The following is a 16,445-nucleotide window of genomic DNA, read 5'->3' as shown; positions in this document are numbered from 1 at the left end:
AGTCAAATCAAATACTGAACTACCACACAGTACAGTTAATCCAAACAGACAACACAAGAAATTACCCTATGGAGGTGGGGTGGAAAATATTCACTATTTTAGTAGTTACACAAAAGTGACTGGAGGTTTAAATAAGTGCTATAGGCACAGGATAAATCGCAGAGTAAACCGTGTAGACAGCAGCAAGGGCCTGAGATCAGACTCTTCTCACTTTTATAGATAATACTAGACCTATACCTGGTGGCACACTCGTGGTATGAGAATGCTAAAGGGTAGGGAGAAAAAGGGATCCATAGACACAGGAAAACAATTACAAAGTTCAGATCTGGAACAACAAAAGCCAAATGCATGAACAGTCGCACTATGCCAACAACCTTTAGTACACAGCAATACAGATAGCCCACAGGTGAATCCTATATACAAGTATACTAGTACTCTTAGGGAGTGACAGGGTTTAATAATTTAAAACTATGCCCCGATAACCACTAAAGGTCGGATATTTAGCCTATTTTACCTATACAGCCTCAATACACTTATAAATCAGTGGAAACAAAAGAAGCAAAGTAAGATACAGTAACCCCATACATTTCTCTGGACAGAAGCACAGTGCAGAGTTGTGTTACTTTTAGACCTCGATTAAATCACGGGTAATTAGCTAAAAATGCAGACTCCATAGGCCCACACAAAATATCCGTCCAGGTAAGTACCCCTTTAGTATTTTTAGGAGCTTAAAGTTTGGCAAATTCTTTCCCGTATGAAATAATGGGACCAAGTCTATAGGCAAGCTGCAGTTGCATGTTAAAACCAGTTAAGTACTTGTTCTATGCCACAGGTGCACCCAAAGATGAAATTAACCTCAGGGAACAACAGAGGAGATTCCCTCCCCCCTTCCACACCCTCTTAAAGTAAAGCGCTCCAGCACCAAGGCCCAGTCTTCCGGATAAGGATGGAAGCAAAGCAGAATTCAGACCAATGGAGTTAATGGTTACCAAGGTTGGGAGGGTTCGGGGGAGGGGGGTCAACAAAACCCAACTACTCCCACACCCAGGGGACCTCTGAAGACAATTCCAAGGCATACATCAGGACCTGGGGACAAGTACTTACAGTGCCAGTCACGGAGGATTTGGCTTGTAAACGGCGAGAGGACCTGGTAACAGGTCTTTTACATGTTTCGGACAAGGATCCAATACCAATGGGCTTTAACTCCGGACCAAGGACAGCCAAGGCAGATGAAAACAATAGGCATCCGTGTACCCAGGTTGGTGACCACCAGCTAGAAGAAGGGATTGCGACAGCTCCAGGAAGACTAACACCTGCGTACAGTGATCCGGGCAGCTCGAGGGGCAAAACAGGCAGCCATCTCAAAAATAACACTTGCACAAAGAAGGCACGTGGAGGAGATGACCTAGGATGGCCCAAAACAGAGCTGAAGTGGTCGCAGTGGTGGCCCAGCACTCCTCCAGGCCAGGTAGACTCCCTATCTTGAGGCGCTTGGTCCAGTGGGAGTTTGCAAAAATACACAGCATCAACCTATGTAGAGCAACAATGAGGTACAGCCAGCAAGGACGACGTCAGAGGGGCAGTTACATGGAGGACAAGAAAGAACCCAGGAAGAACTTCCACGCCACCTTAAAAGGAAACTGGTTAATGGACAAAAGAACCAGGGACCACCCAATGTGGCCAAACAACATCCCTCAAATTCAGCAGCACACCTTCATGGCAATCCCCCAGCAATTCAGGTAAGAATCTGAGAAACATACCTGGCCTCCCCAGATAAGCACATTTACTCGGGGGATGGCTTCAGCCAGCCCTTTAATCACACACCAGGCAGAGACGCAAAGGATTTGCCAGAAAGTCAATCAGGCAATCATTAAAATTGCCGAACATTCTGGTCCACACGTGGGTTAAGCAAGTCGGACGGAAGAACAGGCTAACCCAGTTTAAACACTAGAGGTGGGGTAGACGTTACCTCAGAACAAGCACATATCCACACAACTGCAATTATTGCCATGTCTTGTGGTCCAAACAAAGGGATGACAAAAAATGACTGGGAATACAGCTTAATAAATGCATTATTGCCCCCAATGGCTACCATACTGGCACGTTGGGCATTTGGTGCAGGAGACAGGGAGGCGTTGCCAATAAAGCACAAACTAAATTACAGCCAGCACCAACCTAATTCCCAAAACACTGGTATTGTGACTCAATCACAATAGGTCTAAAAACATGATGCTTAAAATGCAACCCAGTCCGGGTGTGAGTCTAGAAAATACCCTACCATAGCATAGATGTTATATTATGTTGGCCGAAAACCAATCGCATCATATGCTCAGCATCGCCAATTACAGAATCGTCAGCATGACCATAGAGCATCCATTTTGCTCCCGCAGGATCTGCCATTTGCTTTCTCTTGCTTTTCTGTTCAAACGCTATGCAAAAAAGCATTTAATTTCGTTCTGCTCTTGCACAAAGCAAGGCCACAAGTTACATGTTGAGAGACCAGCCGAGACAGAAATGCCCAAGCAGTACAGAAATACATTGTTTTCCTCCCTCACAAGTCCTTGAAGGCGAGCCGAGAGGTATTTAATCACCAAGCCAGGTGCCAGCTGGTCTCGCTGAAGCTGTAGAAACAGGCCGTTAAAGGCATGAATTATACTCTTACGGCCCTTAGATCAGACTGACCCCTAGTTAGAAACTAAAAGATGACATGCGTTGGAATGTGTCTCTCCTACGAACACGGTTTGTTCACTAAACAAGTGCATTATGTTCTCTGTAACAAAGAATTCTGTCTGTGTCTTGCAAACTGCAACTGTTGCTAAATCAAGTAATATAGATGAACAAAGAAACGTCTCAGAAGGTGTCATATTTGTCATAATTGTCAATCACCGAACCCTAGATCAAGAAGATACATTATGGGTGGTTTTGATGCGTCACAAACTGATAGTATGGTTGTCCTTTTGTATATATGAGACTGTTGAAGAATGTTCGCTCTCTTGCGTCTCACGAGGTCCGAGTGAGACATGTTGCGAGATGTGAGATCCAGTCGGCCGACTGAGACTATTTGCTTTGCAATAAACCCTAGATTTTGGGAATTGAACCTAGTGTCTGTCATATCAGTTCGTGTATGGCGATTGTGCTTGTTTCCATGCGCGAGGGTCTTCAGGGCCTAGCACGGGTAACCATATTGGGCTACTACAGCAGTACAACAGAAAAAGGTTTTCAGTGGCAAGGAGACTAGAGTGGAAGTCCTTCTGGCCAGAAAAGTACAGCAAAAAATTAGGGAAGTCAGCAAAAAGAAAGAGCAAAGTTTAAAAAGCCCCACAAAGTGTTTCCAAATAACCGCAAAAATGTAATTCTGCCCAAACAACTGTAAACTCAGGGCTCAGCCCATGGACCCAACATGCCCCTTCCATAGATAAAACCTATAATACAGACAAGCATGAGTGGTGCCAGCACCAGCCCTAACCCCAATGTTTCAAGAGTCCTATCTTTTGCTTCCAGCGAGTGAGGGAGTCAAACACTTCAAGACAGAGATGTAAACCTTGGTCTCATTTGTGAACTCCCACACAAGAAAAGAGGGATTCTTCAGGAGATCTCATAATGGGATCGACTAGCAGGGGGAAAGCCTCAACTACTAGGAGGCTTATCAAGAAATGAAAAAGGGGGGGGGGGGGGCAAAAAAAAAAAATAAATGGGAAGAGGCTACAATGGAGCACACCTCAGCCTCAGACAGCATGTGCACTTCAGTTACCCCATAGAGATAAAACCTTTAGTAGAAGCTGCCTCTACCACCAATACAGGAAAAAACCAGTCTACTCTGCAGGGTTCCTCGTTATTGTGGGATGTACCTCATCCCTGATCCACATCCCTTCTGAGGTAAAGGGACTGCTGAGGGACCCACCACACTCATTTTCAGAGGTTTGTACAGTAGAGCTAGCACAGTCAGGAAAAAGAGAGCAGGAAACCCAACACCTGGCAAGCAGTAGTGCAAGTATGAGAGGTACTCCTAGCAGGCGGTGGTGGAGAAGTAAATTGCACATTGAGGCAACATTGAACATACACACCTATTTCCCACAGGTAGGAAGCAAAGAGCATGGGAGATGGATAAGATGGGCACTGAAGGTGGTGGGATAGAAGATCCACCCTTTACTGGAGATGCAGAACGAAAAGGCCACCTCTGAAAAGGGGTTACAGAGGAACGAACTACCCATGCTGAGGGGCACATGGTAGCTACGCCGACAGGAGCTAGCAAATGAAGCCATACCGGGCAGTGGGGGAGGGGGCTGTCCCTGGCAGGGAGAGAGGTAGGCTACAGGAATACCCAAGCAGGAGTTGGTAAAACACAGATGGGCCTACCCTGTAATGGGAAGAAATGCAAAAAAAAGCCCTGAGGCTGTGTGCAGTATAGCCACTACCAGTGAGCAGTGAGGGATAAAGAGCGGCACAGGTAACAGGACCGATGTGCAGGGAGAACTATATTCACATCAAGTGTGCTCTCAGAATCGTACTGAAAGGTGGACTTAAACCTGCGTCATACAACGGCGTACCTCCCAAATGAAAGGGAACCTACGCACAAGTGACTCAGGTCTGAAAGCACGGGTGTACACACAGATTGCCAAGCCTCCCTAGAGAAGGGAACAATAGCACTCTTGTTATTCCAGCACCGGAGCCAACACAAAGCTCTGTGCTGTTCAGTATGGGGATGTTTGGATCTTATTTGACATTTACTGCAAACAAGCTTTGTTTGCAGTAATCGGCAAATATCTTTCATTGTGTGTTGCTGGCCTGGGGGTGGCAGCATTGCACCACAAATGAAGAGTGATGGTATTATGCACCATTTTACAAAAAGCAATTCTACATTTTTTGTCACCAGTCACCATGGGACGAGTGCATTTCTCTAGATCAAGCATGGAAACTAAGGAACTCGACCTGCAGTTCTAGTGGACATTTTAAGAATTTGCTAGGCCTGATATACTGATCCTTATGCCACATGCTATTTCCATCCTAAGACCCAGAAGCTTTTTAGCCAATGTGCCTCCACTCTGATCTTAGCACTCACCCTTCATGTGGGTCTCAATCATGGCACTAATGGGCTCCAAAAAAAGTCTTGGCCAGATAACTAGCTATTCAAATGATCAAAGTTGCTTTAAATACCACATAACAAATGTACAGAATCTGGCGGCACAGAGAAAAAATACAAATGCATGTTTCAATTACCCAAATCACTCAAATTGACAGTGGGTTGCCTATGGAATAATTGTTTTCATAGCCACTTTTTCCTATATTTGGCAGCACAGCCCTCTTGTAGGATTCAAGTGAGATTTAACATATGCAGCCTCACCGACACTTTCAAACCTAGCCATAATGATCTTACTATGCAGATGGGAGCAAGTGTGATGTCCATCAATTTAGCAGGAAGAAGGGGCAAATGTGTGACCATCCAACTTCTTTTTAATGGACATATTTGAAAAGAGTCCTTCCACTCAGGAGAGACATGGCTCCAATACATGCTTATAAAAAGCTGAAGAATTCGAGCATCACAAATATTTGTCCCAACAAGACATGAAACTATGCAGGAAAACAGCAGCGGTAGAAGCAACATGGTGGTTATGTTGAGCTGTGTGAACTCTGAACCCAGAAATGAAAAAGATTAGTGTATGCTGAGAAGATTGGAATGCAAAACATCAAACAGTTATGGAATTGGAGGATGGGATGAAAGGGAGCCTATAGCAAAAAAACAAAAGAGGTGATGCCTGGAAGGTTTACAATTAATCTTAACCTCCAGCATTGTTCTCGGCAACCCTCCAGACCACCTTTCTTCGCCTGCCAAGCAATTAGAAAAGGGGAAGACCATATGCAAACCAGGCTTTGTCCCACACAAAAAGGGGCAGGCCAGCCCAAAGAGCTTGATAATATCCCTTCTGCACAAGGCCACAAGCATCTCCAGACATGTTTCAGGCTCATTGGGTGACATCAGTGAGAATAACCATGGTCTGCAGGGTTGCCCAGAGCTGTGTGATTAAGATTAAGTCTAAACCTTACAGCCATCAGCTTTTGGTTTTACTTATGAAAGTGAACCTAGCCAGTGGGAGTTCTGGGCTCACAGGGCCAAATCCTGGCAGTGACGGTCAGCTAAAAAGAACGTCATGCATGACTGTAGCCAGGCATGGCTCCATTAATCCTGCAAAACCACACAGTGACCATGCCAGTGATTACGATACTGGCCGAGGAGAACTTTGGCATGGTGGAACATGGAGAGATACAGAACAAGACGACAGACTCGTGCATTGTGTTATTCAGACTCTGAAGAGCTTGTGTGACACAATAAGGATGCTAGGGCACATCAAACACCCATGTAGTAGAATTCATGAAGCAGCAAGAATTTCTGCACACCCCACTGAGAATGCCGGAACTACCGGTTTTACCACAGTGGCTTTCCTGAATCAAAACCAATCTTTTCTTACATATCCAATAGGTTTTTGAGTAATCAATTTTAAGTATTTTCAAACAATTATGCAGCGAATTAGACAAATGGAAATTAAGAGACAGTATATACACAAGTCGGTGAAATTTAGGTTTTACTAGTTCAATGAAGATGGATAATTAGAGTTGGATGTTTAAAGAATGAGATCGATCCAATTTGTTATGGCTTACCCTATATTAAGATCCGAAAATGTTTGCCTTCACCATAGAGATGTGTAATATTAGGTCTTGCCACAACTAAATAAGTCTGAGAACTTAAGAAAAGAAATTCTTGATGCTCATCCGTTTGTAAAGGGCTACGAAACCATGGCTAAGAGTTTGCCTCTATTAACTGTCACACAGGACCTTATATAAACCAACAATTCTCCAAGAACATGGAAGATCATCCAGTAAGGCACAAAACCCCAGAGAAATACCCAGGATCTGTGGGCCGCCCAGCCTTGGCTAATATGTGTTAATGACTTAACAATACAAACAAACAAAAAGAGCAGAACAAGATTAGTGACTGAGCAAGGGCCAGTCATACACTGGCCTCCAGATCCCAACAGGCCCCGCAGAGAACCTGGGACCACAGAGAGAGGAAGACAGAACCACCCCATAGTAGTGAGGGAGGGCGAGGTTCCCTTCAGGCCAACCCAACCAATTGACGAAAGAAGGGAACCATTCCCCTGTAAGCTAAATAGATCACAATATCAATCAGGCAAGATACTTTTTGTCCTTCTACAGTCGCGTCAAATACTTCCAATAGAGGAGTTTGCAAAACTGATAGGGTTTGAGGGACTCCGAGTTTGTGGAACACCTGCACCAAGTTACAGAAAATTAAAGTCCCAAGTGGGGAAGGACCTTCCTCTCTGCGGCCACATTGCCAAGGGAAACATTTGATATTGCGGGTCATATTCTCACATTACACAGGAGCCATGCAGATACAAAACTGCAAGGAGACAATGGGGAGCGGAAACGGTCTCCAAAGGTGGAGAGCTGAAAGGGGATTCTTGTGTGTAGTGTGGACAGAGAAGCGGGTGATGTTTGTGTAGAGGACAGAGGAATTGGAGGAAGGCATTCATTTGGAGAAAGGGAAAGATCTTGCTGTGAGAAGAGAACAGAAATGTGAGCAGAGAAAGAGCGATGTGGGATAGGGCCAAGATAGATATTGCCGTTGGAGGAAGAAATCATCTTGCTGAGGCAGGCGAGAGATACTGTTGGAGAAAGGGAGGAGGAAGATTCCAATCTCGGAGATCTACAAACAAGAGGTTGTTGGAGAAAGGAAGGAAGAAGATATATGGGAGAAGGAACAGAGTCCGGACATAGGAGGTGGAGAAGGCTACTGTGAGGAGCAGGAGAGAGGAACAAGTTACTTTCTTACATGGTAACGTTCTTTCGATGGGATGGTCCGACGACATATTCCATATCTATGACAGGTAATGTCCACAGCTGTGCTGCTTCGGAAAATCTTTGGCGTCTGCGTCCTGCGTCGATGAGCCATCCCAGAGGACCTCCTCCGACGGCACCCGATGTGATAAGTAGGACGTACGACGCCCATAGCCTCAGTTATAGTTTTTTCCCAGAAAGTGTGCCACCAGTTTTCTGCCAGTCAGACACACAAGGCCTTGCGGAACGCAAGCTGCAATCGCAAAAGAAATTCTGCAGCGGGGAAGGCAGGGAGGGAGCGATATGGAATACGTCGTCGGACCATCCCATCGAAAGAACGTTACCAGGTAAGAAAGTAACTTGTTCTTCGAGGGGATTGGGTCCTCCGACGTATTCCACATCTATGACAGACTCCCAAAGCAGTACCAAGCAAGGAGGTGGGAAAGAATTTAGAATACAAATTTAGCATGCCCAACCAAATTGCGGAATAGAGAACTGCCTTGCCATAGGCCAGATCTTGCCCCCTGATGGAATCGAGGGAGTAGCGACGTACAAAAGTATGTACTGAAGCCCAGGTGGCTGCATCACAGATGTGACGAATAGGAACTCCCTTCTGCAGGGCAGTAGACGCAGCCACTCCTCTGGTAGAATGGACCCGCAAGCCAACCGGAGGGTCATTACCCGCCAAGCGGTAACACTCGGAGATAGCCAAAATAATACGACGAGACAAAGTCTATTTCGTCACAGCTTGTCCCAAACGCTTTCCAGCGTAACCAATGAAAAGTTGATCGTCCACTCTGACCCGGGACATGCGCGAAATATAAAAGCTCAACGCTCTCCGAGGATCAAGCCTATGGAGCCTCTCCTCTTCCTTACCACGATGTGGAGGAGGATAGAACGCCGGAAGAACAACCTTCTGGCTCAAATGAAAATCAGAAACCACCTTCGGAAGAAAAGAAGGACGAACTCTAAGGACAACCCTGTCCTTGTGAAACACAATGAAGGGTGGCTTAACTGAAAGTGCCTGTAACTCACTCACTCTGCGAGCGGAAGTAACCGCAACCAAAAACAGTTTTCAGAGTCAACAGCCTCAAAGGGCAAGAATGTAAAGGCTCAAACGGAGCACCCATAAGAAACTAAAGAACAAGGTTCAAATCCCAACCTGGCACCAAAAAAGGTGACGGAGGGAACACATTAGTGAGCCCTTTCAAAAACTGCAAAATTAAAGGAATCTTAAAATAGGAACACTCTTCAGACGAGCGCTTTAATATGGACAGCGCCGCCAGGTAACCTTTAATGGTCCCCACTTGCAAGCCCCTGTGGGCCAAAGAAAGCAAAAAAGACAAAACCATGGGAATGTCGCATTCAAAAGGATCCACATTCTGAACTCTGCACCAGTCGCAGAACTTTCTTCAACGCCAACGGTACAGAGACTTTGTTGCCGGCCGCATGGCCGAGAGCAACACCTCCATCACGTCTTCAGGGAGGTCCCAATCCTTATTCCTCAACCTTTCAGAAGCCAAGCGTGAAGATTGAGGGATCTGACCTCTGGATGGAGAACCTGACCCCCCCTCCCGTGAGAGCAGATCGTCTTGGTAGGGAAGACGACGTGGAGGGCAGATGGACAAGTCTAGAAGGTCCGGTACCACGTCCTCTGGGCCCACGCCGGAGCAATGAGGATCATCCGGGAACCGAACCTCCGTAACCTCTGCAGCACTTGCGGGATGACGGGGACTGGAGGAAATGCGTACAGCAGTGGAAATGACCACTCCACCACGAACGCGTCTCCCAAGGCTCCTTTTGGAGGAAATTCCTGCGAGCAAAACCTTTCGCACTTCCGGTTGACACTGGAGGCGAAGAGATCCACTTGAGGGGTCCCCCAAAGGGCGAAGATCTCCAGGAGAATCTCATGAACCAGCTCCCACTTGTGAGAGATCGTGCTCTGCCTGCTCAGAGCGTCCGCCATCTCGTTGTCATCTCCGGCCAGATGAACCGCCGAGATCGAAACTTCCTGCTGGATGGCCCAGAACTCGAGCTGCATTGCCTCCCTGCACAGCGGAAGTGACCCTGCCCCCCCCTTTTTGTTGAGGTAGTGCATGGCCACCGTGTTGTCCGTCAGAATCAGGACACTCTTCCTGCGCACAGTCGGCAGAAAAGCCTTCAGGGCTAGCCTGACGGCCCTCAGCTCCAACAGATTGATATGGAGTCTGGACTCCGACGGAGACCAACGACCGCTGACTGTCAACTCTTGGCATGAGCTCCCCATCCCGTGAGGGATGCGTCCGTCACGATAGTCACCTCCGGCCAGGGCAGCCAAAATGGGGCCCCATTCATCAGATTGCCCTCGACGGCCCACCACAGAAGGTCCCGGGCTACTGAGGGCGGCACCTGAACAGGGTACGACAGCCTGCCAGAGGACAGACTACTGGAGCTTGAGTGCCCACTGCAAAGATCTCATCCGCAGACGAGCCTCTGGCACCAGAAGAATGCAGGATGCCATGCGGCCGAGCAGTCTCAAGAACTCGGACGCTGGGCGATTCTGGGCAAACTGAAACTTGTGCACCATCTGCTGAATGTGAACAGCCCTCACCTGAGGAGGAAAACACTGCCCCAGAGAAGGGAGTGGCAGGTGACGGACAGATGATCCAGGACTTGCTCGGGAGAGCTCCCCCTGATCAACCAATCGTCCAGGTAGGGGTAGACGGGAATCCCCCCTTTCCTGAGATGCGCTGCCACCACCCACCATGAGCTTGGTGAAAACCCCCGGGGCGGAGGTCAATCCGAACGGCAGGACCCGAAACTGAAAGTGCGAGTCGCCAACCGCGAACCTCAGGTACTTCTTGTGCTTGGGATGGATCGGCACATGGAAGTAAGCATCCTTGAGGTCGAGAGACACCAACCAGTCCTGAAGTTGAAGGGCCTGGAGGACTTGAGAAAGAGTCACCATCTTGAACTTGTCCTTCCCGAGGAGTTTGTTCAAACTGCGCAAGTCCATGATGGGTCTCAATCCCCCGTCTTTCTTTGAAATCAAAAAATAAGGGGAATACCATCCCTTGTTCCTCTCCGCTACAGGCACCAGTTCTATGGCGCCTTTCTCCAGCAGGGCTTGAATTTCCTGCGCAAGGAGCGGATCCGGACTCTTCAAAGAGAGGTTCCCTGGTGGATTGTCGTGAGGCCTCTGCCAAAAAGGAAGACAGTAGCCGTGGGTTATGATCTCCAGAACCCACACATCCGAAGTAATGGCTTGCCGCTCAACAAGATGCTGCGCCAGCCTTCCCCCCAACCGGCGAACCATGGGACCTGGCCTCATGACTGAGTGGTAGCGGCTGTGGCGTTGCCTGAGGGCAAAGAGGCAACTGCCCGAGCGGCCTTGGCACCTTGAGTACCTTTGTTTCCACCTCTGGCACTCTTACGATGGCCTCTTTGACTGCTAGCTCCTCTCGCTTTACTGTAGGACGAGTAATAGCGAAAGGAACCTCCCCTCCATTGCTGTCCCCTAGGACGAAAAGGCGGAGGTTGGCGAACTGCAGCACCCAACGATTTCGCTGCAGCTTTGGAGGTCTGCAACCTCTCAAGGCTCTTGTCAGCCTTGCTGCCAAAAAGGTGTTCACCGTCAAAAGGCATGTTGAGGAGCCGGGACTGCACATCAGGAGCGAACCCAGACTTCCGCAACCACGCAAACCTGCGCATTACGGTGCTCGCCGCCATGGACCGGCTGACACAATCCGCCAAGTCCAAACCCGACTGAACAGCCTCACACATAGCATCCTTGCCATCCTGAACCATAGCAAGGACCCCCCCCCCGCGTCCACTATTCCCTTTGGGATTCTGCAGCTTCAACAGGGAAAGACCTTTAGCTGCCCCCTTTTCTTTTGTCCCAGAGGCCTTTTCTATGCTTCAGTGGGGCAAAGAAAGAAAGAAAGAAAGAGAGAGAGATATCTCGATCTCTCTTCCTCCTGATTATAGGCTGCCCCAGGATTTGGACCCATGGTTCTCGGGTCGGCTGGTGCTTCTGGGGTCTGCTGATTCATTGCCTCCTTGAGGTCTTTCACCGGTCCCTTTCCCAGCGGGTTAGCAATTGTCTGCAAGATTGGGGTGAAGGTTTTGCACTTTTTGATTGGTCTGGTGTGCCCCATTGGGGTTTGGTTGGGAATCATGGGTGTACTCTCACCCACCCACTTCTCCACACAGTGGACTTTGTTTGACCTTTCACTGCCCTGATTACTCCTGGGCTGTACTCCCCTTTCCCCCAGCATAGTGGAACAGTCTTGTCTCCCACGGACCAATGTGACCTTCTGGAACCTCACTACTCTTTCTGGGTACTGGGTGATCCTTTTTTGGCTAAGACGTTTGCTGTTTCTGTATCATGTATTCTGTTGCATTCATCCTATGGTAACAGGTTCACATACTTCTTACCGCATGGCTTTTCAACGTTGAGTCATTTGTAGATAAATACATGTTGCAAAAGGTTAAGTGTTTTTTTTTATCTGGTTCTTTTTTAGAAAATGATTTTAAGTTTGTAATACATGCAATGTGAACATCGTGAGGTGGTCACAAATATTTTCTGTGTGTAGATTCAAAAAGCATCTATGGAGCATAGCTTATATACTCGGACTGGGCCAGAGTTTAATGCTGGCAAGGCATCTCGATAGGGGTCTGCTCATTATCCAGTATCTAGGTTCAGCCAAAGTCGTGGTAGGGGATATAATTGATCAGAATATGGACATCAACAAGGCACTGAAAGCAAAGGCAGTTGAAAGCAAGGAAAGGCAACAGGTGCAAAAGTGCATTTAGACCGGTAAGAAATAAAAACACAAATTATAGCAATACTCACATTTTCCTACAAAACAGTGAGAAATTAAACTGGTGTTCCATGCTACGATTTAGAGAACAGTGAAAATCAACATATTCTGAATAGTGACAAGAAACTGGGTTTCAACATGTCTGATCAGTGAGTTATAGACATGGGTTGAGGCATTGCGTCAAAGTTACAAGCAAGTGAAGAAACAGCATGACGTATTGGTAGACATGAGCAGATTGTAGGTAAGTCAATGCAAGGAATCGGGTCATGACAGAGTTGATCCGCTCATCAGTTGTACTTTGTAGGTCTTCACTAAGTGCGCTATAGGTGGATGGTGCACACAAACATGTTTACCATGGCTTTGCCATCACCCCTTCCCCAGTGCTTTCAGCTGCAGACCCAAGGAGGTGCTACGGCTGTGGAGATGGCTGCCGGGGCAAGACCTGCTAGTGCCCTTTCCCTGTGCACAGGATGTTAGCGCTGAATAAAGGAGAGTGAGCAAAGCATGGAGAGCACTGCATACATCCTTCATATCTCCTCGGTACAGCCCCATCATTGGTGAGGCAAGATTCACCAATGGTTTATGGGTGGGATCCACATCTTCCCAACATTCAACTCATAGGCTGCTTCCCTAGATATCAGAACACCTAAATTATAATATCCTCGGCTCTAGAAGCTAGATCTTCAGAGGAAACTCTGCACCAACCAATTCTAAGGACTAATATTCGAGCCGTCACCAAAACATGGTCTTACCCATTCGCACTACATTCATGCTGACATTTGCACTGTCCAGTTATACGTCCAGTCAATTCAGAGGTGCACAATAATTGCCATTCATTGACCCAGTAAAGTGCTCCAGGGCCATCCCTCCAAGCAGGAAGGTTAGGCATCTCGGGCTGTGGTCCTTAATGGTAATTCTCTCAGTGGCACAGTGCCGGCTTCAAAGGTCCAAGTGGCTGCGTCACGCCCAGCAGAGATCGACTCAACTGTTCACTGCCATATAAATATAGTCTATTCGGTCACCACAAAACCATCTTGCTTAACTGACCACACCCACAATTCACAATCATACCCCACTAATGCAGAGCATAAAAGTATGCAGTCAAAATGATGGGGTGTTAAAAATCAATGTTGGGTTGAAACGTCACTCTGCGCTTTCCCTCTTGAAAGCAATCAACACGGGACTGTCGCAAGAAGGGATGACTGAAAGGATCCCCATACCTTAGTTTCAAAATAGTATACAGTGCGTCATCCCCGTACTGCACCTGTCCAACTGAATTGCAAATAAATAGCTTGATGAAATTTGCTGTGTTCCAAAAATAATTTTAGAAGTTCAATTGCCCCTATGCGACACTTGTTTCGACCTTAATCAGTCCTCTTCAAGACAGGGCTTGTTATTGGTTTAGTTCAATTAGCTGCCAAGTCTTCAACAAAAATCCTATATGTGGGATAACGATCCCTGTTGTTCCTTTGCATGCCCCCTTGTTTGTGAAGGGCATAGATACAGCGGCGTGCCGCATGCTTTTCTGGAGCAAAATCTTTCTGGAGAAGAGCCTTTCTTGCAAAGGTAATAAAGGTGGGCAGAGTTGATTCACAATCCTGTCTCTTGTAAAGAGTACCATGTTTATTTCCTTTCCCCGGGTTAACCAACATTCAATTCATGACCTGGCAAACAAAATGTTGTAAAGGGCTTGTGTGCAAGGCATATATAGCGACATTAGACAACAGGCCATGTCCTCTGCAACAAAGTGGGCCCACGCATCGGTACAGTGGTAACATGCTGAAGCACTTCATGACTCTGCAAGGAGGGCTCATCAGGGCATGGCATCTTCGTTTTGAACCAAGGTAGCATGTGCGGCAGGATGCCCATCCTGTATGGGGTGGGCAGATGGGTGGTTCCCAGTCCAAGACAAGCAGTACCCGATCTTTTCAAGGAGCCCAATCCTGGTGATTTGAAGAAAATCAAAAAGCATTTTGGGAAGGTAAAAATAACCACATTTTACATTTGAATTGTGTCGATGATCAAGTACAGCAAATCGCACTCTATGCGCTTATCGTTTGTCTCAATAATGACCCTAACAGAAAGGTCTTTAAATGCTCGTTTGGGCAGCTTTTTCACAGGTGGGATGCTTGTGCCGTTTTTGCACATTCATTTTCTTGCACACGGCTCCTGAAGCCCGCTTGTGGGTGAGAGCTTGTGACCTCACATTTCGGGAACAGAGACTTGTGACTGCTGGGCTAGCGAGGCTGTTTGATCATCGCCAAGGAACGGCGCCCCGGCAACACAAACTTTGCAGCAGCGAGCTCCATCTTGTTTCTACCCCGCATGCAGCAACTAAAACAGCACACTGGGGAACGAGAGCAGATATGGACATCAAAAGGTACAATTCAAAATCCCTTGTTAGGCAGTATGAACACATGAAAACCAATGTCGGAACTAAAATAAAAGGCATTTCAAGGTGGAACCCATCTGCAGCTAAAAGACTGAGTCGTTTCACTTACAAAAGAAAAATAAATGTCATGAGAGACCAAACAAAGGAGTGGAAACTAAAATGAGTCAAAGGAAAAGAAGCAGGTAATGGGGAGTCGACTAAACTAAGGAGCATTCACGAAAAGGACATGGAGGAACACTTAGTAGAGATGAGGAAAACATAGTGGCAGTGTTTCAAGACAGCGGGATTGTAAGAAAAAAAATTACAAATAAAGATGACCCTTGAAGCAGACACCACATGTGCAGCAGCCAATAAGATCCTCAACATTTTAGCCAACTACAGGCAGTTAGTAGCCACAAAATCCGAGGCTCCCAATTGGCTACACTCAGCCAGCATCCCATTGCTAAAAAATAATAGTTTTATTCAGATATTGCTACAACAGCCGTTTCCATTTCATAGACCTCTCAATACTATAAGCACATTTTGTTTTACTTCATTTTCTGACCTCAAAAGGTATGCAAGTTCAAAAAGTACCTGCTCTATGACCAAAACAAATCATGGGAGTGCCTGCAGATTCCTGAGAAAAAGATCGACTTTATGGGTCTACAAGACTGCTCACTCACATTAAGATGTTGAATCACTGTGTGGGTGTTCATGCAATTTAGTGAAGGCAGGTGTCCATGCCCCTCTTCCTTCTCACTTATCGAGACGTGGATTTTCCCCACCTTCAACAATTGGACTTGTCCTTGATGGAGTCTCCGGCCACCGTCACCATTGCTCACTTCTCATTATCACACTAGATCTCTGTCGGGAGGGGGGGGGGGGGTTTCCAGACTTTTTCCCAGTCTTCCTCCCTCAAAGTATTTCCTCACAGTTTATGAGGTGCATGAAATCTATTCTCAATTTACAGCATGCTCATACACAAATGTCATCAACTTTGACCGACGCCTTTCCTGTCCCAACCAACAGTACTTTAATACCACTGCTGCAACCCCTGCACGCTTCAAAATAATACTTATTGCCACTATTGCTGGTTTTCCAATAGCATGCATTCTGTCACTGTCACCTCAACCCCAACATTTGCTTTCTCACTCTTGCTTGGATCCCAGACACTTTCAACCCAAACTAGCCACCTAATATTGATGGAAGTTATGGATTCCCCAACATCTGAAAAACAACCAATCCCCTTGATGAGGAAAGCAACTGCCAGTATGTTTACTCAATCTCTTAGAGGTCTGTAGAGGAATTATTTGGAAATTCACTGGTTAATGTGTCACTAGATTGAGAGTCAGAGGTACCTCGGAAGGGTTGCTCATCTCCAAAAAGTTAGCCCACACCCTTCAGGTGTTTTTTGATGGCTT

At 46.9% G+C, this 16,445-nt stretch overlaps 1 protein-coding gene across 3 annotated transcripts in view; it reads right to left on the bottom strand.

Moving 5' to 3' along the window:
• Window positions 1-16,445, bottom strand: part of RILP (Rab interacting lysosomal protein) — a 259,539-nt gene that overhangs the window by 128,588 nt on the left and 114,506 nt on the right. The gene's annotated exons all lie outside the window — the stretch shown is intronic.

This window comes from Ambystoma mexicanum, chromosome 9 (assembly GCF_040938575.1).
Source record: "Ambystoma mexicanum isolate Mex_15411 chromosome 9, UKY_AmexF1_1, whole genome shotgun sequence".
In the NCBI taxonomy this organism is placed as follows: domain Eukaryota; kingdom Metazoa; phylum Chordata; class Amphibia; order Caudata; family Ambystomatidae; genus Ambystoma; species Ambystoma mexicanum.
This window is presented reverse-complemented; position numbering and strand designations above follow the sequence as displayed.